This window comes from Pseudophryne corroboree, chromosome 1 (assembly GCF_028390025.1).
Source record: "Pseudophryne corroboree isolate aPseCor3 chromosome 1, aPseCor3.hap2, whole genome shotgun sequence".
Classification (NCBI taxonomy): domain Eukaryota; kingdom Metazoa; phylum Chordata; class Amphibia; order Anura; family Myobatrachidae; genus Pseudophryne; species Pseudophryne corroboree.
This window is the reverse complement of record NC_086444.1, coordinates 856,368,499-856,394,819: the sequence shown is the minus strand read 5'-3', so window position 1 is coordinate 856,394,819 and position 26,321 is coordinate 856,368,499. Positions and strand designations below refer to the sequence as shown.

Below are 26,321 nucleotides of genomic sequence, written 5' to 3'. Positions count from 1 at the left end.
GTGGGATTTAGACAATTGATGAAGTTATTGTGTCCCCGGTACCAAATCCCATCTAGATTCCACTTCACTAGGCAGGCGATAGCGAGATTTTGCCAATTAATTCCAGTGATTTGGATGTAGCATTACAGTGATTTTACCAATTAATATCAGTGATTTATAGTTATTAATTACAGTGCTCTTGCCAAATAATTCCAGTGATTTGGACATATAATTACAGTTGGAATTGTTTGTGTCGCTTGGCTTAGTCATACAGCTACCTCATTGCACCTCTTCGACATCTTTGCATGAGGTGCTGTTTGGGGCCTAGTTTTTGAAAAGTGCCATCCTGTGTGACACTGCCGTATGAGTCCAGGGGTACTGCTGTATTAGTCCTGGGGTACTGCCGTATAAGTCCACCAATTGCAGATTTTTTTAAAAAGTGACTGGAGCATGCTGGAGATGTTGTCAGTGGACCGAACAATTGCGGCCCACTCTTGACATTCAGCCACTGTGTGAGACTACTAGATGGGCCTGGTGGTTGTGTCGCCTAGCTTAGGCCTACAACAACCTCGGTGCACCTTTTTTCGTCTTTGCATCATGTGCTGTTAGGGGCCTTTTTTTGATATCTGCCCTCCTGTCTGACACTGCAGTGCCACTCCTAGATGGGTCGCTTAGCTTAGTCATCCAGCGACCTCGGTGCAAATTTTAGGAATAAAAATAATATTGTGAGGAGTGAGGTGTTCAGAATAGACTGGAAATGAGTGGAAATTATGGTTATTACGGTTAATAATACTATAGGATCAAAATTACCCCCAAATTCTATGATTTAAGCTGTTTTTGAGGGGTTTTTGGAAAAAAAACACCTGAATCCGACAAAAATTCTTAAGGAAGGTTTTGCCAAAACGCGACCGCGGAACCGAATCCAAAACCAAAACACAAAACCCGAAAAATGTTCGCTGCACATCTCTAATTACAGTATTAGGATGCTGATAATAGGATTTTAATACCTACCGGTAAATCCTTTTCTCTTAGTCCGTAGAGGATGCTGGGGATGCTTCAAGAACCATGGGGTATAGACGGGATCCGCAGGAGACATGGGCACACTTTGAATGGGTGTGAACTGGCTCCTCCCTCTATGCCCCTCCTCCAGACTCCAGTTATAGAAACTGTGCTCAGGGAGACGGACATTTAGAGGAAAAGGATTTATTTAATTATTTTAAAACTAAAGTGAGATACATACCAGCTCACACCTCAAACATGCCGTACAACATGGCATTCAACAACGCATGCAACGGCATGACCAACAACAGTCACAGATTGACTGAACTCAACGCAACATGAGCGATACAGCCCGCACTGGGACCGGCGCCCAGTATCCTCTACGGACTAAGAGAAAAGTATTTACCGGTAGGTATTAAAATCCTATTTTCTCATACGTCCTAGAGGATGCTGGGGATGCTTCAAGAACCATGGGGTTTATACCAAAGCTCTAGAACGGGCGGGAGAGTACGAATGACTCTGCAGCACCGATTGACCAAACAATAGGTCCTCCGCAGCCAGAGTATCAAACTTGCAAAACTTCGCAAAGGTGTTTGATCTTGACCAAGTAGCAGCTCGGCAAAGTTGTAACGCCGAGACCCCTCAGGCAGCCGCCCAGGATGAGCCCACCTTTCTGGTAGAATGGGCTTTCACCGATTTAGGTAACGACAATCCTGCCGTAGAATGAGCCTGCTGAATCGTATTACAAATCCAGCGCGTAATAGTCTGCTTAGAAGCAGGAGCCCCAATCTTGTTGGGAGCCCACAGGACAAACAGAGCCTCTGTTTTCCTAATCTGAGCCGTTCTGGCGACATAGATCTTCAAAGCTCTGACCACATCGAGAGACTTTGATTCCGCCAAGGCGTCAGTAGCCACTGGCACCACAATAGGCTGGTTCACGTGAAATGATGAAACCACTTTTGGCAGAAATTGCTGACGAGTTCTCAACTCCGCTCTATCAGCATGGAAGATTAAATAGGGGCTTTTGTGAGACAAAGCCGCCAACTCAGACACCCGCCTTGCGGACGCCAACGCCAACAACATGACCACTTTCCAAGTAAGGAATTTTAACTCAACCTTGCGCAAAGGTTCAAACCAATGCGATTGCAGGAACTGCAACACCACATTAAGATCCCACGGTGCTACAGGAGGCACAAAAGGAGGTTGGATGTGTAGCACGCCTTTCACGAAGGTCTGAACTTCTGGAAGGGAGGCCAATTCTTTCTGAAAAAAGATCAACAAAGCCGAAATCTGTACTTTAATGGTGGGAATGACTTCACTGGGAATACCCTTTCGGGCTAGGATTTGGCGTTCAACCGTCACGCCGTCAAACGCAGCAGCGGTAAGTCTTGATACACGCACGGCCCCTGTTGCAACAGGTCCTCCTGAAGAGGAAGAGGCCAGGGATCTTCTATGAGCAACTCCTGAAGATCTGGATACCAGGCCCTTCTTGGCCAATCCGGAACATTGAGTATCGCCTGAACCTTGTTCTTCTTATAATTTTTATCACCTTTGGAATGAGTGGAAGTGGAGGGAACACATATACCGACGGAAACACCCACGGTGTCACTAGGGCGTCCACCGCTATCGCTTGAGGGTCCCTTGACCTGGAACAATATCTCTGAAGTTTCTTGTTGAGGCAGGACGCCATCATGTCTACTTGAGGAATTCCCCAACGACTTGTCACTTCTGCAAAGACCTCTCGATGAAGACCTCACTCCCCTGGATGGAGATCATGTCTGCTGAGGAAGTCTGCTTCCCAGTTGTCCACTCCTGGAATGAAGACTGCTGACAGAGCGCTGGCATGTCTTTCCGCCCAGCGAAGAATCTTCGTGGCCTCGGCCATCGCCGCTCTGCTCCTTGTTCCGCCCTGGCGGTTTATGTACGCCACTGCTGTCACGTTGTCTGACTGATTTAAGACGGGCAGACCTCGAAGAAGAGGTTCTGCTTGCAGAATGCCGTTGTAAATGGCCCATAATTCCAGAATGTTTATGTGTAGACAAGCTTCCCGGCTTGACCACTTCCCCTGAAAATTTCTTCCCTGTGTGACTGCTCCCCAGCCTCATAGGCTTGCATCTGTGGTCACCAGGATCCAATCCTGTATCCCGAACCTGCGTCCCTCCAGAAGGTGAGAACTGTGCAGCCACCACAGAAGGGAGATTCTGGTCCTGGGAGATAGAATTATTTTCCGGTGCATGTCCAGGTGAGACCCGGACCACTTGTCCAACAGGTCCCACTGAAACACCCTGGCATGGAACCTGCCATACGGAATGGCCTCGTAGGCCGCCACCATCTTCACCAGCAACCGAGTGCATCGAAGAACTGACACCTTTGCTGGTTTCAGAATCTGTTTTACCATGTTCTGTATTTCCAGAACCTTTTCCACTGGAAGAAAAACTCTCTGCAATTCTGTATCCAGAATCATACCCAGGAACGACAGCCATGTCGTCGGATCCAACTGTGATTTTGGCAGATTTAGGAGCCAACCATGCTGTTGCAGAATCGTCAGTGAAAGGGCAACATTTTTCAGCAATTGCTCCTTGGATCTCGCCTTTATGAGGAGATCGTCCAAGTACGGGATAATTGTGATTCCCTGCTTGCGCAGGAGAACCATAATTTCCGCCATTACTTTAGTGAAAATCCTCTGAGCCGTGGACAGACCAAACGGCAACGTCTGAAATTGGTAATGACAATCCTGAACAGCAAATCTCAGGTAAGCCTGATGTGAAGGATATATGGGGACATGCAAGTAGGCATCCTTTATGTCGACCGACACCATAAAATCCCCCTCCTCCAGACTGGAGATCACTGCTCGGAGAGATTCCATCTTGAATTTGAATTTTTTTAGAAAGAAATTGAGGGATTTTAGGTTCAGAATCGGTCTGACTGAGCCATCCGGCTTCGGGACCATGAACAGGCTCGAATAAAAGCCTTCCCCCTGTTGTGACGGGGGTACCCTGACAATTACTTGATTTTGACACAACTTTAGTATCGCAGCGCATACTACCTCCCTTTCTATAAGAGAAGCTGGCAAGGCCGATTTGAAAAAACGGTGAGGGGGCACGTCTTGAAACTCTAATCTGTATCCTTGGGTTACTATTTCTACTATCCAAGGATCCAGGTCCGAGTGCACCAAGACCTGACTGAAAAGTCTGAGATTCTCGCAGAGGAGCCCCAGCATCATGCAGTGGATTTGGTAGAAGCCGGAGAGGACTTCTACTCTTGGGAACTTGCCACAGCCTGTGACCTTTTTCCCCTTCCTCTTCCTCTCGCATCAAGGAAGGAGCACCCTCGTCCTTTTTTGAATTTATTGGGCCGAAAGGACTGCATCTGATAGTGAGGCGTTTTCTTCTGCTGTGCAGGAACATAAGGTAAAAATGACGACTTACCCGCGGTAGCCGTAGACACCAGGTCAGTGAGGCCGTCACCAAACAGGACACTACCGGGGGGGCGTGGCCTGGACGGGTATGGAGTAGCACGTCCACTGTGCAGCACTCCAGCCCTAATATCCTGAAGATATATCCTGCTCTCCCCCCCTGGGTCTGATTGTGGGACCATAGCTGGCTGATTACTTGGAGCCCCCCCCCCCCCCGGAGAGGATTTGGACCTGTGGCTGCTGTCTGCTGCAGTTTTGAGCCGTCCTGAGCCTGTGCCCTGGTGTGCGCTGGGCCCGCGTGTGAAGCCGCGGGCTCGCGCTCCCCGTCATCCCGGAAGTTCGGCTCCCCGCTTCCCGTTGCCGCCCGCCGCAGACGTCCGGAGCTTCGCTGGCGGGTGTGAGGGGTGAGGAGACAGTGCCTGCCGCTCCGTCTACCCGTGCGGCCGCATGAGGAGATTCCTTGTGCGGCAGTTCCATCTATCCTGCGCCGCCTGCCGCTGCCGGCCCGCTGCTTGTTTCCTGGACCCACTGACGTTACCTGCAGAAAGAAATACATGGGAGCGCTGTCGCTGGGAGCCACTGTTGGGTGTTATAGAGGCTGGGTGCATCCTCTTCCCCCTCCTCCGGTTCTGTTAGGCCACCCTGACTGTTGATAGCTGCCTGTCTAAGCGGCCATTTTCCGGACCCCCTGCTGCTGTATGCCCCCATTCACATTGGGACCCAGGTATACGGGGTACACGCTCACTGTTGCGGGAAGGATTACCATTTGGAGCCTCAACTGTGCCGGCTGGGTGGTCATTGGGCTGTATACACCCTTTCCCCCCTCCTCCTGCTTCATTCCTCTGGCTCGTTGACCCTGCCCTCCCCATCGGTGGCGCGAGCTTCCCTGCTGTGCCTAGCGGTTGTTGTCTATCTCTACATATCTATATACTCTCTTGCTCCCGCTGGCCTCTCCGTGGGGTGTTGGTGCGGGCGCCCCCCTCTTGCCTGTATTTGCTTTGATATATCCTGCTGGCTGGAAGGAGCGACACCGTGTTGTCCAAAATGGTGAGAGGCCGCCAAAATAGTGCGGAGGCGGGAGCGATGGATAAGTTTGTCCGTAACCCTGGTCCTCAGCAGCAGAGGGGTGAGACTGTAAGATCTGAGGCATCGCCCCCATCTCCTGCGTATAGTTCCGCCTCCTCTGACCCTCCGGACGCTGCACTGCAGAGAGTATTGGATGCGGTGACCGCCAGCGAGGCACGTCTGGCTGATAAAATCTGGCAAGTGCAGTCTGATCTCTCCATTATTCATCAGGACCTTCAGCGGGTGAGAGAGAGAGTGGGAGAGGCCGAGACCCGTATATCCAATGTTGAAGACTCTGTCGGCCCGCTGGGTCATCGCACTGATGCTTTGGAATCTCAATTGACAGATGTGCGCAAAAAGCTGACGGATATGGAGGGATGTCTACGGTGCAATAACGTCCGCTTCATTGGCCTGCCCGAGAAGGGCTCAGCTCCTGAAGAGTTTCTCGTAAAATGGCTCCAGGATGCCTTTGGATCTGAGGAATTTTCGCCATACTTCACCGTTGAACGGGCTCATAGAGTTCCGATGCGCCCGCTACCTCCAGGGGCTCCACCCCGCACCTTTATTGCTAAGTTCCTCCACTTCCGTGACCGTGACACTGTTTTGAGGCTGGCTCGTACCAAAGGTCCTTTAAAATGGAATGGGTCGTCCATATCGGTTTTCCCGGATTTCGCGGTGGATGTACAAAAAGATAGGGCTCAATTCCTGCCTGTCAAGAGGAGGCTCCGTGAACTTAACCTGCCATATGCCATGCTCTTCCCATCTAGACTGCGGGTGGTGGCCGATGGGGAAACAAAGTTTTTCGCAACTCCTCGTGAGGCCATGGTATGGCTGGACAGACGATTCCCGGTGAGGCGTCCCCTTGCGGATCCTTGACTTTCCAGTATAGCTCTGGAGGCAGACTTTGTTTTGTTTTTATTTTCCTTGTTATTCATTCTGTCTGCTGTGATTATATAAGTCATTTACTGCGTGGCGACGGGATGCAGGAGTGTTTGATTAATAATGATATCTATTTCATCTCCTGCTGTTCTGCTCCCGCGGTTTAGACAGGTTATATGGTTATGCGCTTGACTGCTCTGATATTTCTGTTATGTTTTTTTTTTTTGGGGGGGGGGGGGGTTGGGGGGGGCTACATCTATGGCTTGGTTTATTTGGTTCTATGATATCCGTGCATGTTTCACTTTGTGTGTTGATTGGACCTAGGGGGTGGATCTCTATGATTTCCCCTCAAATTTTTCTGGGGGGGGGGGCGGTGGTTGGTGGCTGGAAGCTACCTCTTTCTTTCTCCCGAGAGTCATTATATTCTTGGCCCCCGATTAAGGTGTGTTTGCACTAATTAATGGTGCAACGAAGTTTTGTTTATTTTTATTTCTAGGTATTTGCACTTAGTTTTGGGATCCAAGTATGCTGCATGTTGGGGGTGGTATACAGGATGGGGGGCGAGGGAAGGTTTTGGGTTGTACTTATTTTTTGTGTGGAAGTTTATGTTTTGAATGTTTGTGGTTTGCTGCTGTACTACTTAAGCAATGGTGTCTGGTAATTGAACTTATGCATGGCGGACTTGGCTGGCTGCGGGGGGTTGTGCTTATTGTATCTCTGACATCCTATGGCTGGGCTTAAAGTATTATTGTGGAATGTGAGAGGGCTTAATGATAAAGTTAAGAGGTCCCTGGTACTCCGACAGATTAGACATTATGCCGCTGATATTGTCTGCCTTATGGAAACTCACTTGGTGGGTGGTAGGATTCTCTCCTTGAAAAGACCCTGGGTGGGATGGGCGGTACTCCATGCACACCTCTGCCTCTCGTGGAGTTTCGGTCCTTATTAGGAGGACTGTCCCCTTCGTGCTGGAGTCTGTACAAACGGAACCTTGGGGGAGATATGTGTTTTTGAAATGTAGATTATTTTATGTCCCTGTCCTCCTTCTAGCTGTTTATGTGCCCCCTCCATACTCTCCTGAAGTCCTTAAGAAAGCTGCTGGGTTCATGGCCTCATTCCCCGGGATATCTGTTATTTGCCTTGGGGACTTCAACAATGTGCTAGATGCGGCGAAGGACAGGCTCTCTATGTCTCCATCTGCTGCGTGTCCTGGGAATTCCACTTTTGCAAATGAGGTGTCGGGATTGGGCCTGGTCGATCCTTGGAGATTGAGACATCCGTCTCTTAAACAATATTCCTGTTTCTCTCACTCTCATTCTTCGTTCTCCGGGATTGACCTGGCCCTCCTCTCGAGTGATATGGTTCCCCGGGTTGGTAGTATAGGATATGTGTTAGGGTCTCCTGCTCTGTGCTGCCACGTCGTCATGGCAACCGGGAGACAAGTGCTAGCGGAGTAACCTGAGCGTAGCTGATACTCCGGTTCGGGTCTTTTGCTGTGCAGTGGTTACAGGCTCTGTGCACGGCAGGGGATCCGGTGCTGGTTTTTGTGCTCACAGTCTGTGAGGTCTGAGTGGGGCGTGGACAGCACCTGCTATATAAACCCTCTTCTCAGGTTAGGCAGATGCTGCTGAATCTTTGTTGTTAGTTAGTTCCTGAAAGCTAGCTAGTACTGTGTAAACTTTGTATTTGTTTGTTGCTTACTGCAAATAGGCCTTGGGATTTGGTATTACACTCTGCCAATCCAGACCTAGCAGTAAGACTGGAGTCAGTCGTTTAACCTGCTGGGGTTCTTTTGCTACTCTGTGAACCTAGCAAGTTTGCGGCTGTATTCTCAGACTTGCCTGCCAAAATCCTTTCTCACTGTGCAAGGTGTTCAGGTGTCAGTTTAGTGGCAGTAAACTGAACCAGTGCACTGCAAGTGAAGGATAGGATTGTGGAGACTCTCCTTGTGTCTATTATTCCATCTCTGATCAAGGAGTTTACTGCCACACCCGTTGGTAACCCTTTAGGGTTTTGCTGTTGCCCTTAGCAACAGCATTTCGGGTTCTCTACGTATTAAATCACAACATCTCGCTTCTTTCCATCTGAGCATTCCTAATACTAGGGAGACACCCAGTTTCTTAGCCTTTGGGCTTCTCTGTTCACTTTGTGTTTATTTTGTTACCCTATCACCTTCTGTGTATGTAATGTCATATTCCCCAGTCTGTCTGTGAGTTCATTTGTTTTGCATCCCTCTCCGTTCAGACACCAGTACATTCCTGCTGGCACTGGTGTACATAACAATATGAGACATGGTGTATATCAGATCACTTCCCCTTGACCTTTACTTTAGACTTTAACTGCTCTAGGGGCCAAGCCGTATGGAAATTTAACCCGTTTTGGCTCGTACACATGGGGGACGGCTCTGATTTGGTGGCTGCATGGCGAGAATTCTTTGTACTGAATAGTGCCGAAAAAGCTCTCTCTAATTTATGGGACACATTCAAGGCCTTTCTGAGGGGAAGTTTGATTAAACTGGTGTCTAATTTGAAGTCCTTTTATAGGCGACGGGAGGCTGAGCTGGAGGCCCATAGTGTCGCTGCAGAATTACAATACTTACAAGATTCTTTGAATAGTTCTAAGCTAGCCTGGTTATCGTCTCAGAGAGAATGGAAAGATTACCTAATGGAAAAGACTCAGCATAGAGTCCTTTTCTCCTCCCATACTTTATACGCTACTGGTGATAGGCCGGGCACATACCTGGCCTCCCTGGCCTTGGGTGATAGACCTACTAGTGTTGTGGTTGAGATTGTGACCCCTGATGGTGTTCCCCTGACACAGACTCCACAAATTGCGTCTGAATTTGTATCCTACTACAGACGCTTGTACGATTCTAAATTGGACTGTACTCCGTCGCAACTGAACGATTATTTAGACAGTGTTTGTTTCCCCACCTTATCCAGTGAGGCTTGTGACCTTTTGGAGGCACCTATCTCATCTGTTGAAATTATGGCCGCTGTTAAGGCCTCCCCTGGTGGTAAAGCCTCGGGTTTGGATGGCATACCTTCTGAGGTCTATAGGCATCACTTGGATTTCTTTGTCCCTCGCCTGCTTGAGTTGTATGGCCAAATCTTTGCTCAGGAGTCTCTCCCCCCGTCTACGGTGGAGGCAGTGATTGTGGTTCTCCCTAAACCTGACAAGGATCTTAGGAAAGTTGAGTCCTATCGCCCTATATACCTTTTACCCACTGGCTAAGGTGTTGGCTGGTAGATTAAATGCAGTTATTTCCCACATAATACACCCGGATCAGACGGGATTTATGCCCAATAAATCGACTTCAATTAACCTTAGACGTCTGTTCACTCACCTACAAATCCCCCGCGAGGACCCGTCCTCCTTTATAGTCGTTTCGTTGGATGCCGCTAAGGCTTTTGATTCTGTGGAGTGGGATTATTTGTGGGAAGTTATGCGTAGATTTGGCATAGGCCCAAACTTTATTAAATATGTTCGATTGATGTATTCCTCTCCTTCGGCGAGGGTGGCGGTAAATGGTTTCGTATCTCACTCCTTTCCCCTATCTAGGGGTACACGACAGGGATGTCCACTGTCCCCTACTCTGTTTGCTATGGCCATTGAACCCCGTGCATGCCTCCTGAGGGCGGACGTGGGGATCTCTGGCTTTAAGGTGGGTGCCCGTGAGGACAGAGTGGCCTTATATGCCGATGATGTTTTGTTGTTTGTGGATCGCTATGCTGAGTCTATGCCTAGCATTTTGGAAATTATTACTGAGTTCGGGCGATACTCTGGGCTCCTGATTAATTGGGAGAAATCCTTTATTACCCCACTTAGGGGCGAAGTTCCTACTTCCCCGTTAGTTGCTCTCCCACTGCGGTGGGTGGACTCAGGGCCGGTGCAAGGTTTCTAGGCACCCTAGGCAAAGCTACACAATACTGCCCCTGCCTCTACCGATACCCTCCTCCAGCTGCTCACATATAGATGTAGCCATGCTCATCTATGCCGCGATGCGTACGCACGCATCGCGGCATAATGCGAATGTGCCACACTTGTGACTGCACTACACTGCTGCGGAAAGTCACAGTGTAGCACATTTGCATTTTGACCTGATGACTGTGCACATGCATATGCATCGCGGCATAGATGAGCGTGGCTACATCTGTGTGTGTATATATATATGTAACACTCTATTACTGAATGAAATAAATGATCTGTTTATTGTTAAATACAGCATATAAGTATAGCTGATGTATTGATGTTTTTTTTATCGTTTTTAAGTGTATAATATTAAAATATATAAGTTTATTTATTGTGGTAAAGATTGGACATGAGGGAATGTCAGAGACTTTTCTGGAAGCTCTCGTGACTATGGAGGTGTGTCAGGGTAACGGATCCAGGGAGAGCGAGACTGAGTGAGGGAGCTCGAGCCGCGCTGCAGGGGGCGAGAGACGAGAGGAGGTATGTGAGGATCGGCCACGGGAGAGGAGAGGAGAACCACTCAAGAAAAAACGGAGCCGAGTGGCTGGTATAGAAACACCGTAATACATCCCCCAAAAGACACTCACCATCAGAGGAGGGAAACGAGGACCGTGTGGTGGTCGGGTCCCGGAGAGCGGAGGGTCCCGGTAATAGACATCGATAGAGAGGGGAGGCGGCAAGTGACGGGTATCGGAACTGAGAGTCATGGCAGGGCAGCAATGAGAGAAAGCTCCAGTCAGATCCGCCTACAGGGAGGTGATCAACCCTCCTATAACAGTGACTGAGGGAGGCTAGAACCAGAGGAAGGAGGCGGTAACATACTCCCCATATAAGGTAACAGGGAGTAGATTTTTCTATAATCGGCAAGAGAAAGGCCCCTCACAGAAGGGAGTTTAATACCTCACCCAGTGCATAGGCACTATACCGAAGGGGATTTATTCTATTACCTTCCCCTATGGTATGTAATCAGCGCTGCATGGTGTTGGATGAAGATAATAACGTCAAGTGACAGTCCTCAGTGTAAAGGGACAATAATCTTTGGCTTTGCATAGTTTATAATCTTCAGGGAATTACTTCAGTCAGACTTTGTCCCACACGATGAAATTAACCCATCTACAGCTTCAGCTTGGTGTGTAGCTAATATATCAGTTGTCAGCGACTGGAGCTTTGCATCCGGAATTTTCCTAAGATAACCGCCCCGGTTAATTAATGACACTAGAATAACAACTAAATAAATACTGTCAGGTTACGCAGACACCAGTCATGAATATTAGCCCACGACCGTGCAGCAGATTCATGACAGATAATCGGAAGCAAAGGTATCATAGTTAATTCCGGCTCCATTTCATTGTCTAACATTGTTTAATGTTTGAATGTATTCAGCTTTGTGCCCCATTTAAAGTGGCAGTACCCGGAATCCGGAATCGGGGAAGTGGCCGCTGAGAGAAGGAAGCACCACTGGAGCATTAACCGGCAGAGCAGCTCTGGAGGGAGGAGCTGTCCAATGGAGGCCTGCTTTCCACATAGAGCCAGGCTTTTAAATGTGAGTAATTGTTGGGAAGCCGCCCAGTAGGGGGAGGACAATAGAGCAACCAACTTTTAAGTAGCAGTGTCTGCCAGCCTAGCAGCTCCAACACAGGGAGAGAGACTTATTGTGCTGGGAGGAGATTTAACTGTCCCACCGGGACACTGCCTTACTGAGGATAGGCTCATAATCGGTATCCGAGTCAACCATTATCCATGTCTATCCCCACTGGCATAAAGTAGATCCAACGTAACCCTCTGAGTGATGACTGTGTCGATACCAGGACTAACACTCAGTTATAAATATTATTATATTGGAGGAGCCACATCGCTGGAGGTAGGCCAGGCAAGGGAACCTCCTCTACTAGATTTCTGCAATATCTTCCCCGCTAAGGGTCCTAACAAAAAAATATATAGATATATACGGTAAATTGCTTAGCTGCTCGTGTATGAGAAATGCCCTGTTGAACTCATTCAACTTTATTGTGTTGCTAAGCATTATTTGGATTGTAGAGTACCTTGAATACAATACCACAATCCTTCACCAAGAGGATCTGCAGTAATTGTGGAGCAATACCGGTAATAGCCACTAGCATCGAAGAGACAATTAATAGTGAGTACACGGATGGTGCCATATCTATTACCGAGACCATATGATATATATTTATATATAATAACTTCAACAATTTGTGGAAACTATATAGCCAGTGGAATCTCTAATTATCATTGTCAACCCAACGCTCTCAGCTACTATTGATCCTATTCTTCAGGGCCCCAACGTGTGCACCTACGAAACATTTGAGGGTAGGGAACATAATAATAATAAGTGTAGTCCTGTCACCCCCATAACGGTTATATGTAATATTGTGGGGCCCCAAGGTTTTTTTCTTGATAACCGGTTTCACATGTTTTTTTTTGTAATGCATGCAGACATTATTGTATACACATAGAGTATATAAGTATTGAAATGTTTATAGTGATATATTTATACTGGTGAACAGATAAAATATAAGTACTAAAAGTGGTTGGTTGTGTGGTATTCCTATTTACTTGACTTACCTGTAGCTGAGGATTCCGGAGACGCTAACTTGTACTTGTCTGAAAGACAAAAGTGAAGAACCTAGGTAAGGCTAAAGTAATAATATATATATTGTATTAATCCTACGGGATACTAAAAGTAGTAACATTTTATCCTAAGGGCTTTCCCAAGCTAGCCCACATCAAAACAGCTTGGGTGGAGGCACTCTTTAGTTGTAAGTAGTGGTAACCTTACTTCCCCAAGGGAATAACGAGTAGAAAGGGGTTACATTTGGAGGCACTGCTGAGATCCCGACAAAAGATAACACCCACTCATGAGTTCTGGTAACAAGTGGGTCATGGAGGAGGTAACTGTGACAGATATATATAGATGGTGTAGGGAGAAGGGAGTGGAACCTATATGCAGTTTTGTTCTTATTGGATCGCTTAACGCAGTTAATGATGACTTGGCGGTAAGGGCAGTGGGAAACTTTTATGGCATAAGTCAGCCCTGTGTGGTGGATCGGTGGAAAGGACAATCTGGGGATACATATGCTATATTGATTAGTAATAGGAACCCATTGGATAAGACTTTAATCCCCTTCATGGTAGTAGTGGAAGGGGCTGTTGGAGGGAAAGTACAAGTGATATGGCCTGAAGGGGAGGAGATGGTAGCAGCTGAGGCCCTATCGGGAGGTGATTCAGGTACCGGGCCCCTACTGGTAGTGGATTCCCCGCCTACTGCTGACCCCCAAGAGTCTTCAGTGAATAAGGAGGATGTCTCGGGAACAGGAGTAGAGGCGGTCGTAGACAAGATGGTCAGTCAACTGGAGCGTTGGCATTATGAGGGAGGATACCGTAGACTCAGAATATTCTCGGGAATTACACCAGTACCGGCTGGAGAAGAGACTTATGACACTTGGCGAGAGGCTGCCATTCAGCATTCGGAAGAATGGCATTGCCCAGAGCATATAAAAAAACAGAGAATAGTAGAGAGTTTACGGGGACCTGCTATGCGGGTAATTCAGGCTACTAGGAGGAGTAAAACAACAGCCACTTTAAAGGATTACATCGAAGCTCTGGACTTCTCATATGGAACACTCGAGGATGTGGGTGATTTGTTAGCTCGACTAAATAGGACGTACCAGGAGCCGGGGGAGACTTTGACCCACTATATTTATAGGGTGGATAGACTAATCTACCAGATTGTCGACAAAGGAGGCATTGAAAAGGGAGCCGTAGATGAGCGACGTATGAGACAGGTGTTAAAAGGAGCCATGACTAACCATCCAGTGGCCCAGCGATTACGATGCACAATGGCTCAGGGACCTCCTCCTACTCTCACTGAATTGGTCAAAGAGGTTAAATTAGAAGAGATTCAGATAGATACCCGAGAAAAAAATATAAAAAGAGTGAAGGTGGTATTACCTACTCCATCCCCCCCTAATATGGATGAGAGGCTTTTGAAGCTGATTGAGGAACAAAATAAAAAGATCGATCAGCTGATTGCTCTACAATCCAGCCCACAGTCTAATACAGGATGGCCTGTCATGAGAGGACGGGGAATGAATCAGGGAAGTAGAAGTAGGAATCACATTATATGCTATAGCTGTGGTCAGCCAGGACATAGGTCCTTTGAATGTCCCGGTACTGGAAGCGGCCGGGGAGGAAATACAACTCACCCCCCTCCACCACCAGATCACCAACTGGAAAACTTCAGTGGGAGTGCTGTGACCCCCTCACAGGCTCCCCGATTTTAAACGTTCGAGCGATGGGGAGTGCACAGTGGGTAGACAATATCCCAGAAAGTCTTATGGGGCCTGCCCCACTCATCAAGGCTATGATTAACGGCCACGATTGTACAATATTAATGGACAGCGGATCGCAAGTGTCTATAGTATTTGAATCCTGGTATCGGGAACATTTGGCTGAAGTCTCCATTCAACCCCTTAGTGGCCTTACTGTATGGGGATTAAGCGAACAAAAATACCCCTATTTAGGGTATATTATTACCCAAATTTCTTTCGAACCCGGGCTGATCACCCCTAATGACACAGTTCCGTTGATAGCATTGGTATGCCCTGACTCTCCGGGGGATAATGGACAGTTATCGGCCATAATAGGGACCAATACTAACCTGTTTCGCAACTTAATTCGATGGTGTGGGAAGCAAGAGAAGGGCCATCAATTTGGTGTAGTAGAACAAAATCATGAAGACACTTACCGATGCCATAGAATTGAAAGTTGTCGTGTAGTCCCCGATGGGAATATGAACTTCTTGGATGTTTCCTCTTCGGATAGTGACTTAGAAGTATGCTTTAAGGGCAGTGATATTGATCCAGACAGCAAGCAACTTCTGATGGAACAGCTACGGTTAAGGGAATCCGTCTTCTCTAAGAGTGACTGGGATCTGGGTACAGCTACTGGAGTAGAACATCACATTACCCTTACGGATAACACCCCTTTCAGGGAGAGGTCAAGAAGATTAGCTCCAGCTGACTTTGACGACGTAAGAGAGCATCTCCGTAATTTATTGGAGAACAATGTTATAGCCGACTCGGAAAGTCCGTATGCATCCCCTATAGTGGTCGCTCGCAAGAAGAGTGGAGAGATACGGCTATGCATCGATTATCGCACATTAAATAGTCGCACTGTGCCGGATCAGTATACAGTTCCAAAGGTGGACGAGGCCCTAGATTGCTTAAACGGGAGTAAATGGTTCTCTGTGCTGGATCTCCGCTGCGGCTACTATCAGATTCCAATGAGCCGGAATGACCGAGACAAGACTGCTTTCATTTGCCCGATTGGATTCTTTGAGTTTCTAAAGATGCCTCAAGGCATAAAAGGAGCCCCCGCTACTTTTCAAAGAACCATGGAAAAGACCGTCGGGGACATGTGCTACCGGGAGGTATTGGTGTACCTTGATGACATCATAGTTTTCGGAAAAGATCTAGAAGAGCACAATGAAAGGCTACTTAAAGTACTCGATCGACTTCAGGCACGTGGGCTAAAATTGTCAATTGAAAAATGTAAGCTCTGTCGGTCTTCTGTCAAATATTTGGGACATATAGTGAGCAGGCAAGGCATAGCCACAGATCCGGAAAAAGTGGTGACTGTTAAGAACTGGCCTCGACCTGAAAACCTGAAAGATCTAAGATCATTTTTAGGATTCTGTGGTTATTATCGTAAATTTGTGCCACAGTATGCGGTAGTTGCCAAACCCTTGACTGAATTGACTCGAGGGTATCCTCCTGTTAATCAACGATCACGCCCTACAAGGGAGGATAGGGAACATCAGTATTATAAGCCTCGAGAACCATTTGGTGAAAGATGGACAGCATCTTGTGAGGAAGCATTTACTCAGCTGAAAGATCTTCTCACCAAATCCCCTGTATTGGCCTATGTACAACCAGACTTACCTTATGAGGTTCACATAGATGCTTCCTTTGAGGGCCTAGGGGGGGTGTTGTATCAGTTACATGGTAAACATTTACGCCCCATCGCTTATGTTAGTCGAGGATTGTCAACCAGTGAACGAAATTATCCTGTACATAAGTTGGAGTTTTTGGCTCTTAAATGGGCTGTGAGTGAAAAATTCCACGATTACTTATATGGAGTGCAATTTACTGTACACACGGATAACAATCCGTTGACTTATATACAATCATCTGTGAAATTGGACTGTACTGGCCATCGGTGGCTGGCTGCTCTGACTAACTATGAATTTACTATCAAATATCGTCCCGGGGCCAAAAATCATGATGCTGATGCTCTATCCCGGCTATCTCATGAAGATAGTGAAGTAAAGGAGGATGAGTGGATCGAAGTGCCTGCAGCCTCGGTTAAGGGGTTATGCCAACATATAAGTATTAATCGACATAACGAATCAGCTGCCATTTTGTCCACTGGAGCGTCTGATGCGGCCATTCCTCCCTCCTATTGTTGGTTAAGTCGTATGGAATTGGAGGGTGTAGATAGGATAACACCGGAGCAGATGGCTAGATCTCAACGAGAGGATCCAGATATAGTTGCTGTGTTGAGACTGGTAGAGAATCCCCATCTTCCTGTGGTGTGGTCGCAAATGTCACCAATCTCCAAAATATTATGGCGACAACGTCCTAAGTTGAGGATCGTGAAAGAAGTGTTATATAGAACTGTTAGGAAGAATGATGGAAGATTTAACCTGCAGTTGATTTTGCCTACGCGGTATAAACAGATGGTACTGAATTCATTACATGATCAGCATGGCCATTTGGGATACGATAAGACTCAGGGATTAGTGGCTGATCGTTTTTTCTGGCCTTTTATGAACCAAGAAATTGAGAAATATTGTCGGACATGCAGTAATTGTATCCTGAGAAAAACCCTACCTCTCCAACGGGCTGCTCCTTTAGTGAATATCAGTAGCTCGGGGCCGATGGAGTTAGTATGCATAGACTTTTTAACTTTGGAAGGACCTGAAGGATCAGATAGTCATCTATTGGTGGTAACTGATCACTTTACACGTTATGCTCAAGCTTATCTAACATCCAATCAAAGAGCAGGGACAGTCGCACACACTTTATGTGAAAAGTTTTTTGTTCATTATGGACTACCCGCAAGGATTCACTCCGATCAAGGAAGAGAGTTTGAGAGTCGGTTAATTAAAGAGTTGTGTAACTGCTGTGGAATTCAAAAATCGCGGACCACACCCTACCATCCTCAAGGTGATCCTCAACCTGAGCGATTTAACCGGACCCTGTTAAATATGCTTGGTACTCTCGGAACCCAGAGGAAATATAAGTGGAAAAGATATGTTTCTACCTTAGTGCACGCATATAATTGCACCAGAAATGAGACCACCGGATTTACACCGTATTACCTCATGTTTGGTCGTGAAGCTCGGCTGCCTGTAGATGTTTGCTTAGGGACACAGGTTAATTATTCTGTTGGATCCTCACACTCTCAGTACATTAAACAACTAAGACAACAGCTGAAAGATTCTTATCAAATAGCGGAAGCTGCATCGAAGCACATGGGAGAAAAGAATAAAACACACTTCGACCGTGGCTTAAATGAACAGTGTTTGCAGCCAGGAGACCGTGTACTAATACAATTGCTGGGGGTACCCAAGAAAAAGAAATTAAGTAATAGATGGAGAAGTGAGCCCTATGTGGTAGTGAAAAAATTACCTAATATTCCTGCTTATCAATTGGAACGGGCTGATGGGCAGGGATCAGTAGTAACCTATCATCGGCAGCATTTGCTCCCCATTGGTCAAGATATAAGGTGGGGGGAGTATCTTGGAAGTGACCTTCCTCCGAGTGATCGAGGTGGTTTCAAAGGGATGAACATTGATCAGGGTGATGAAGGTATATTGGCCACAGAGAATAGTGACAATATGGATGACTATGCTTCAGGATGTTATTATCGAGATCCCGAATATGTACGGGAGGAGAGTGTTTCGGAACAGACGCATCAACACCCTGAAGTGATTGATTCAACTTTTACAGGGGAAGTGAATGAGGGAAGTTGGGGAGTAAGGGAAGCTTCCGAGTTGTTCGATGTCTCCCCCGGAAGATTAGAGATAGTGCCTGAAGGACTAGTTAGTTCACCTCGACCCCAAAGAGTTCGTAAGCCCCCAAGAATTTTAACTTATGAGCAGTTGGGCAACCCCACGGAAGTTCCTTTGATAATACACCCTCATTTGATAATGACATGGCCGTATTTTGGTTATAGTATGGGCAATTAATAGATGGATCAGTATAGTTATTAAGTATGGTGATTGTCACTCCTTTCAGAAGTGCCAATCCCCAGGGGGAGAATGTAACACTCTATTACTGAATGAAATAAATGATCTGTTTATTGTTAAATACAGCATATAAGTATAGCTGATGTATTGATGTTTTTTTTATCGTTTTTAAGTGTATAATATTAAAATATATAAGTTTATTTATTGTGGTAAAGATTGGGCATGAGGGAATGTCAGAGACTTTTCTGGAAGCTCTCGTGACTATGGAGGTGTGTCAGGGTAACGGATCCAGGGAGAGCGAGACTGAGTGAGGGAGCTCGAGCCGCGCTGCAGGGGGCGAGAGACGAGAGGAGGTATGTGAGGATCGGCCACGGGAGAGGAGAGGAGAACCACTCAAGAAAAAACGGAGCCGAGTGGCTGGTATAGAAACACCGTAATACATCCCCCAAAAGACACTCACCATCAGAGGAGGGAAACGAGGACCGTGTGGTGGTCGGGTCCCGGAGAGCGGAGGGTCCCGGTAATAGACATCGATAGAGAGGGGAGGCGGCAAGTGACGGGTATCGGAACTGAGAGTCATGGCAGGGCAGCAATGAGAGAAAGCTCCAGTCAGATCCGCCTACAGGGAGGTGATCAACCCTCCTATAACAGTGACTGAGGGAGGCTAGAACCAGAGGAAGGAGGCGGTAACATACTCCCCATATAAGGTAACAGGGAGTAGATTTTTCTATAATCGGCAAGAGAAAGGCCCCTCACAGAAGGGAGTTTAATACCTCACCCAGTGCATAGGCACTATACCGAAGGGGATTTATTCTATTACCTTCCCCTATGGTATGTAATCAGCGCTGCATGGTGTTGGATGAAGATAATAACGTCAAGTGACAGTCCTCAGTGTAAAGGGACAATAATCTTTGGCTTTGCATAGTTTATAATCTTCAGGGAATTACTTCAGTCAGACTTTGTCCCACACGATGAAATTAACCCATCTACAGCTTCAGCTTGGTGTGTAGCTAATATATCAGTTGTCAGCGACTGGAGCTTTGCATCCGGAATTTTCCTAAGATAACCGCCCCGGTTAATTAATGACACTAGAATAACAACTAAATAAATACTGTCAGGTTACGCAGACACCAGTCATGAATATTAGCCCACGACCGTGCAGCAGATTCATGACAGATAATCGGAAGCAAAGGTATCATAGTTAATTCCGGCTCCATTTCATTGTCTAACATTGTTTAATGTTTGAATGTATTCAGCTTTGTGCCCCATTTAAAGTGGCAGTACCCGGAATCCGGAATCGGGGAAGTGGCCGCTGAGAGAAGGAAGCACCACTGGAGCATTAACCGGCAGAGCAGCTCTGGAGGGAGGAGCTGTCCAATGGAGGCCTGCTTTCCACATAGAGCCAGGCTTTTAAATGTGAGTAATTGTTTGGAAGCCGCCCAGTAGGGGGAGGACAATAGAGCAACCAACTTTTAAGTAGCAGTGTCTGCCAGCCTAGCAGCTCCAACACAGGGAGAGAGACTTATTGTGCTGGGAGGAGATTTAACTGTCCCACCGGGACACTGCCTTACTGAGGATAGGCTCATAATCGGTATCCGAGTCAACCATTATCCATGTCTATCCCCACTGGCATAAAGTAGATCCAACGTAACCCTCTGAGTGATGACTGTGTTGATACTAGGACTAACACTCAGTTATAAATATTATTATATTGGAGGAGCCACATCGCTGGAGGTAGGCCAGGCAAGGGAACCTCCTCTACTAGATTTCTGCAATATCTTCCCCGCTAAGGGTCCTAACAAAAAATATATAGATATATACGGTAAATTGCTTAGCTGCTCGTGTATGAGAAATGCCCTGTTGAACTCATTCAACTTTATTGTGTTGCTAAGCATTATTTGGATTGTAGAGTACCTTGAATACAATACCACAATCCTTCACCAAGAGGATCTGCAGTAATTGTGGAGCAATACCAGTAATAGCCACTAGCATCGAAGAGACAATTAATAGTGAGTACACGGATGGTGCCATATCTATTACCGAGACCATATGATATATATTTATATATAATAACTTCAACAATTTGTGGAAACTATATAGCCAGTGGAATCTCTAATTATCATCGTCAACCCAACGCTCTCAGCTACTATTGATCCTATTCTTCAGGGCCCCAACGTGTGCACCTACGAAACATTTGAGGGTAGGGAACATAATAATAATAAGTGTAGTCCTGTCACCCCCATAACGGTTATATGTAATATTGTGGGGCCCCAAGGTTTTTTTCTTGATAACCGGTTTCACATGTTTTTTTTTGTAATGCATGCAGACATTATTGTATACACATAGAGTATATAAGTATTGAAATGTTTATAGTGATATATTTATACTGGTGAACAGATAAAATATAAGTACTAAAAGTGGTTGGTTGTGTGGTATTCCTATTTACTTAACTTACCTGTAGCTCAGGATTCCGGAGACGCTAACTTGTACTTGTCTGAAAGACAAAAGTGAAGAACCTAGGTAAGGCTAAAGTAATAATATATATATAGTAATAATCCTACGGGATACTAAAAGTAGTAACATTTTATCCTAAGGGCTTTCCCAAGCTAGCCCACATCAAAACAGCTTGGGTGGAGGCACTCTTTAGTTGTAAGTAGTGGTAACCTTACTTCCCCAAGGGAATAACGAGTAGAAAGGGGTTACATATATATATATATATATATATATATATATATATATATATATATAAGCTTTCCAAAGATGGCGGCACTCTCGGGACTATATAAATGAAAGTCAAAGACACTAAAGTCTGTTCACTGTTTCGGTCCACTGGACCTTTATCTAGAACCCGGGTTATTGATAAATGACCAGCGGACCAAAACGTTAAACAGACCTTAGTGTCTTTGACTTTCATTTATATAGTCCAGAGAGTGCCGCCATCTTTGGAAAGCTTATATGTGGTGTGAAAATACCTTGGAGGGCACCAGGGCAGTTAAATGGTATAGTATCAGGAGAGTGTCGTATTTATGAATTGCTATATTGGCACTCAGTTCAGAAACAGTTACATGCATCAAAAGAACATGTATGCTGAAAGCAGTTTGTGGATTAGAATAATAATAATGTATCAGTCTAATGGCACTTGAGTTGTAACAAAATAACAAAACTTTAACTGATTTTAACCACACAGGACTGGCAGCATGCTAGCAACATTGAAATGATACATTATTATCCTAATCCACAAGCTGCTTGACATACTAGCAGAGTGTTAAAACTGCAAAGAAATCTGTGACCGCAATGGAAGCGCAGGCAGACAAATCTTATTACATACAGGTGATAAGGAAATGAGGAAGGTGGAGCAGGGGGAAAGAGCATTGTATCTTGCTTAGTTTATAGTAGAGATGAGCGCCGGAAATTTTTCGGGTTTTGTGTTTTGGTTTTGGGTTCGGTTCCGTGGCCGTGTTTTGGGTTCGACCGCGTTTTGGCAAAACCTCACCGAATTTTTTTTGTCGGATTCGGGTGTGTTTTGGATTCGGGTGTTTTTTTCAAAAAACCCTAAAAAACAGCTTAAATCATAGAATTTGGGGGTAATTTTGATCCCAAAGTATTATTAACCTCAAAAAACATAATTTACACTCATTTTCAGCCTATTCTGAACACATCACACCTCACAATATTATTTTTAGTCCTAAAATTTGCACCGAGGTCGCTGTGTGAGTAAGATAAGCGACCCTAGTGGCCGACACAAACACCGGGCCCATCTAGGAGTGGCACTGCAGTGTCACGCAGGATGTCCCTTCCAAAAAACCCTCCCCAAACAGCACATGACGCAAAGAAAAAAAGAGGCGCAATGAGGTAGCTGACTGTGTGAGTAAGATTAGCGACCCTAGTGGCCGACACAAACACCGGGCACATCTAGGAGTGGCACTGCAGTGTCACGCAGGATGTCCCTTCCAAAAAACCCTCCCCAAACAGCACATGACGCAAAGAAAAAAAGAGGCGCAATGAGGTAGCTGTGTGAGTAAGATTAGCGACCCTAGTGGCCGACACAAACACCGGGCCCATCTAGGAGTGGCACTGCAGTGTCACGCAGGATGTCCCTTCCAAAAAACCCTCCCCAATCAGCACATGATGCAAAGAAAAAGAAAAGAAAAAAGAGGTGCAAGATGGAATTATCCTTGGGCCCTCCCACCCACCCTTATGTTGTATAAACAAAACAGGACATGCACACTTTAACCAACCCATCATTTCAGTGACAGGGTCTGCCACACGACTGTGACTGATATGACGGGTTGGTTTGGACCCCCCCCAAAAAAGAAGCAATTAATCTCTCCTTGCACAAACTGGCTCTACAGAGGCAAGATGTCCACCTCATCTTCACCCTCCGATATATCACCGTGTACATCCCCCTCCTCACAGATTATCAATTCGTCCCCACTGGAATCCACCATCTCAGCTCCCTGTGTACTTTGTGGAGGCAATTGCTGCTGGTCAATGTCTCCGCGGAGGAATTGATTATAATTCATTTTAATGAACATCATCTTCTCCACATTTTCTGGATGTAACCTCGTACGCCGATTGCTGACAAGGTGAGCGGCGGCACTAAACACTCTTTCGGAGTACACACTTGTGGGAGGGCAACTTAGGTAGAATAAAGCCAGTTTGTGCAAGGGCCTCCAAATTGCCTCTTTTTCCTGCCAGTATAAGTACGGACTGTGTGACGTGCCTACTTGGATGCGGTCACTCATATAATCCTCCACCATTCTATCAATGTTGAGAGAATCATATGCAGTGACAGTAGACGACATGTCCGTAATCGTTGTCAGGTCCTTCAGTCCGGACCAGATGTCAGCATCAGCAGTCGCTCCAGACTGCCCTGCATCACCGCCAGCGGGTGGGCTCGGAATTCTGAGCCTTTTCCTCGCACCCCCAGTTGCGGGAGAATGTGAAGGAGGAGATGTTGACAGGTCGCGTTCCGCTTGACTTGACAATTTTGTCACCAGCAGGTCTTTCAACCCCAGCAGACCTGTGTCTGCCGGAAAGAGAGATCCAAGGTAGGCTTTAAATCTAGGATCGAGCACGGTGGCCAAAATGTAGTGCTCTGATTTCAACAGATTGACCACCCGTGAATCCTTGTTAAGCGAATTAAGGGCTGCATCCACAAGTCCCACATGCCTAGCGGAATCGCTCCGTGTTAGCTCCTTCTTCAATGCCTCCAGCTTCTTCTGCAAAAGCCTGATGAGGGGAATGACCTGACTCAGGCTGGCAGTGTCTGAACTGACTTCACGTGTGGCAAGTTCAAAGGGCATCAGAACCTTGCACAACGTTGAAATCATTCTCCACTGCACTTGAGACAGGTGCATTCCATCTCCTATATCGTGCTCAATTGTATAGGCTTGAATGGCCTTTTGCTGCTCCTCCAACCTCTGAAGCATATAGAGGGTTGAATTCCACCTCGTTACCACTTCTTGCTTCAGATGATGGCAGGGCAGGTTCAGTAGTTTTTGGTGGTGCTCCAGTCTTCTGTACGTGGTGCCTGTACGCCGAAAGTGTCCCGCAATTTTTCTGGCCACCGACAGCATCTCTTGCACGCCCCTGTCGTTTTTTAAAAAATTCTGCACCACCAAATTCAAGGTATGTGCAAAACATGGGACGTGCTGGAATTTGCCCATATTTAATGCACACACAATATTGCTGGCGTTGTCCGATGCCACAAATCCACAGGAGAGTCCAATTGGGGTAAGCCATTCCGCGATGATCTTCCTCAGTTGCCGTAAGAGGTTTTCAGCTGTGTGCGTATTCTGGAAAGCGGTGATACAAAGCGTAGCCTGCCTAGGAAAGAGTTGGCGTTTGCGAGATGCTGCTACTGGTGCCGCCGCTGCTGTTCTTGCGGCGGGAGTCCATACATCTACCCAGTGGGCTGTCACAGTCATATAGTCCTGACCCTGCCCTGCTCCACTTGTCCACATGTCCGTGGTTAAGTGGACATTGGGTACAACTGCATTTTTTAGGACACTGGTGAGTCTTTTTCTGACGTCCGTGTACATTCTCGGTATCGCCTGCCTAGAGAAGTGGAACCTAGATGGTATTTGGTAACGGGGGCACACTGCCTCAATAAATTGTCTAGTTCCCTGTGAACTAACGGCGGATACCGGACGCACGTCTAACACCAACATAGTTGTCAAGGACTCAGTTATCCGCTTTGCAGTAGGATGACTGCTGTGATATTTCATCTTCCGCGCAAAGGACTGTTGAACAGTCAATTGCTTACTGGAAGTAGTACAAGTGGGCTTACGACTTCCCCTCTGGGATGACCATCGACTCCCAGCGGCAACAACAGCAGCGCCAGCAGCAGTAGGTGTTACACGCAAGGATGCATCGGAGGAATCCCAGGCAGGAGAGGACTCGTCAGACTTGCCAGTGACATGGCCTGCAGGACTATTGGCATTCCTGGGGAAGGAGGAAATTGACACTGAGGGAGTTGGTGGGGTGGTTTGCGTGAGCTTGGTTACAAGAGGAAGGGATTTACTGGTCAGTGGACTGCTTCCGCTGTCACCCAAAGTTTTTGAACTTGTCACTGACTTATTATGAATGCGCTGCAGGTGACGTATAAGGGAGGATGTTCCGAGGTGGTTAACGTCCTTACCCCTACTTATTACAGCTTGACAAAGGGAACACACGGCTTGACACCTGTTGTCCGCATTTCTGGTGAAATACCTCCACACCGAAGAGCTGATTTTTTTGGTATTTTCACCTGGCATGTCAACGGCCATATTCCTCCCACGGACAACAGGTGTCTCCCCGGGTGCCTGACTTAAACAAACCACCTCACCATCAGAATCCTCCTGGTCAATTTCCTCCCCAGCGCCAGCAACACCCATATCCTCCTCATCCTGGTGTACTTCAACACTGACATCTTCAATCTGACTATCAGGAACTGGACTGCGGGTGCTCCTTCCAGCACTTGCAGGGGGCATGCAAATAGTGGAAGGCGCATGCTCTTCACGTCCAGTGTTGGGAAGGTCAGGCATCGCAAACGACACAATTGGACTCTCCTTGTGGATTTGGGATTTCAAAGAACGCACAGTTCTTTGCGGTGCTTTTGCCAGCTTGAGTCTTTTCAGTTTTCTAGCGAGAGGCTGAGTGCTTCCATCCTCATGTGAAGCTGAACCACTAGCCATGAACATAGGCCAGGGCCTCAGCCGTTCCTTGCCACTCCGTGTGGTAAATGGCATATTGGCAAGTTTACGCTTCTCCTCCGACAATTTTATTTTAGGTTTTGGAGTCCTTTTTTTTCTGATATTTGGTGTTTTGGATTTGACATGCTCTGTACTATGACATTGGGCATCGGCCTTGGCAGACGACGTTGCTGGCATTTCATCGTCTCGGCCATGACTAGTGGCAGCAGCTTCAGCACGAGGTGGAAGTGGATCTTGATCTTTCCCTAATTTTGGAACCTCAACTTTTTTGTTCTCCATATTTTATAGGCAGAACTAAAAGGCACCTCAGGTAAACAATGGAGATGGATGGATTGGATACTAGTATACAATTATGGACGGACTGCCACGGTTAGGTGGTATAAAAAAACCACGGTTAGGTGGTATATATTATAATAATAATACAATTATGGATGGACGGACTGCCTGCCGACTGCCGACACAGAGGTAGCCACAGCCGTGAACTACCGCACTGTACACTGGTTGATAAAGAGATAGTAGTATACTCGTAACAACTAGTATGACA

At 46.7% G+C, this 26,321-nt stretch overlaps 1 long non-coding RNA gene across 1 annotated transcript in view; it reads right to left on the bottom strand.

The window, feature by feature from the left end:
• LOC134913275 (uncharacterized) overlaps positions 1-26,321 on the bottom strand; it is a 192,863-nt gene that overhangs the window by 35,452 nt on the left and 131,090 nt on the right. Inside the window, exons 2-3 of the long non-coding RNA XR_010177060.1 lie at positions 21,037-21,075; positions 12,893-12,931 (exon numbers count right to left, since the gene is read on the bottom strand). This is a non-coding gene — a long non-coding RNA (uncharacterized LOC134913275). The remainder of the gene's footprint in view (positions 1-12,892; positions 12,932-21,036; positions 21,076-26,321) is intronic.